The 1,989-nt window shown below is 40.5% G+C and overlaps 1 non-coding gene across 1 annotated transcript; it reads right to left on the reverse strand.

The window, feature by feature from the left end:
- Nucleotides 1-1,145: 1,145 nt before the first annotated feature.
- On the reverse strand, nt 1,146-1,252 carry LOC138394909 (U6 spliceosomal RNA). The gene has a single exon (XR_011235426.1). It is a non-coding gene; the product is annotated as a U6 spliceosomal RNA (small nuclear RNA).
- Between the last annotated feature and the right edge of the window lie 737 nt (nt 1,253-1,989).

Below are 1,989 nucleotides of genomic sequence, written 5' to 3' on the forward strand. Positions count from 1 at the left end.
GAGATTCCATACCCCCCACAGAAGGAAGTGCATCCCCTCCTCCAGGCTGCCCTAGGTAATCTAAGGTAATCTCCAAGACAGACCCCAGAATGACACATGGTAAGTATTATTTTGTGATTACTATAATCACTAGTATTATGCTCTTTTGACAATTCAATTATGTTCCCCAAAGTTGCAAGTGGTTTTTCAAAATAAACTGTTTGTTTTAGAGTCCAGTAGCTTTAGGTTTGCATTCACCTATCAAAGGACATCTGGGTTGTTTCCGGCTTTTGGCAACTGAGAATAAATCTGCTATAAACATTCCCATACAGACATAAGTTTTCCCACGAGTTGGGTAAATATCTAGGAGAATGATTGCTGGATCATATGGTAAGTCTATGTTTAGCTCTATAAGAAACTGCCAAACTGTCTCCAAAGTGGTGGTACCATTTTGCATTCCCACCAGCTGCTCCACATCTTTGTGGGCAATTGTTATGGTTAGGCTTTTTACTGGACGGGGGGAAGGGGGATTTTAGCCATTCTAACAGGTATGAAATAGTGTCTCGTGGATGCTCATCGATGTTTTCATTTGCCTCTTCCTAACGTCAAATGATGTTGAGCATCTTTTCATAATGCTTATTTGCCATCTGTATATCTTCTTTGGTACAAGATATTCAAATATTTGCCCATTAAAATTTTTTTAATTGATGAGTTTTAAAAATTTATGTGTGTGTGTGTGTGTGTGTGTGTGTGTGTGTGTATTCTGGATACAAGGTCTTTTTTTTTTTTTTTTTTTTTTTCCTGAGACAGAGTCTTGCTCTGACACCCTAGCCCTACAGTACAGTGGCATCATCCCAGCTTACTGCAACCTCAAACTCCTGGGCTCAAGTGATCGTCTTGCCTCAGACTCCTGGGTAGCTGGGACTACAAGCATTTGCCACCATGCTTGGCTATTTTTTCTATTTTTAATAGAGATGGGATCTCTCTCTTGCTCAGGCTGGTCTCAAACTCCTGACCTCAAGCAATCCTCCTGCCTTGGCCTCCCAGAGTGCTAGGATTATAAGAATGAGCCACCATGCCCAGCCAGACACAAGTTCTTTATCCAATATGTGATTTACAAATATTTTCTCCTACTGGGTGACTTGTCTTTTCATTCTCTCTTTTTTTTTTTTTTTTAATTTTTTTATTTTATTCGTGCCATCCTTGCGCAGGGGCCATGCTAATCTTCTCTGTATCGTTCCAATTTTAGTATATGTGCTGCCGAAGCGAGCACTCATTCTCTTAATAGTGTTATTCACAGAGTGAAAAATTTTTAATTTTAATAAAGTCGAATTTATCAATTTTTTCTTTTGGGATTGTGCTTTTGGTGTTGCATCTAGAAACTCAACACCAAACCCAAGGTCATGTGGATTTCCTCCTAAAATTTTTCTTCTATCAAACTCTGGAAAGCATCCAGCCCAACCATGGCACCCTGTTAAGAGTATCTTGAAGTTGATCTGTCTCCTCCATGAGAAGAGGCATTTCCCCCTGAAAATAATCCACAGAAATATGACCACGAACATCACAAAGTGGATCCTTCTTGTTACTGAGTTGTGTCCCCCCAAATTCATACTTTGGAGCCCAGTACCTCAGAATGTGATTTGATTTAGAGGCTTAACCTTTAAGCAGGTAATTAAGTTAAAATGAGGTCATTAGGGTGGATCCTAATCCAATCCGACTGGTGTCCTTATAAGAAGAAGAGGAAATTTGGACACAGACATGCACAGAAGGTAGACCACGTGAAAACGCAGTGAGAAGGCGGCTGTATGCAAGCCAAGGAGAGAGTCCTCAGGAGAAACCAACCCTGCCAACACCCTGATCTCAGACTTCTGGCCTCCAGAACTGTGAGAAAACAAATTTCTGTCATTGAAGCCACCCACTGTGTGGCATTTTGTTATGACAGCCCCAGTAAACTAATGCACTACCATAGTGAAATTTTATCAGAGTATGGATAAAAGGCTCTTCATTCAG

The sequence above is a fragment of the Eulemur rufifrons genome, chromosome 14 (assembly GCF_041146395.1).
Source record: "Eulemur rufifrons isolate Redbay chromosome 14, OSU_ERuf_1, whole genome shotgun sequence".
In the NCBI taxonomy this organism is placed as follows: domain Eukaryota; kingdom Metazoa; phylum Chordata; class Mammalia; order Primates; family Lemuridae; genus Eulemur; species Eulemur rufifrons.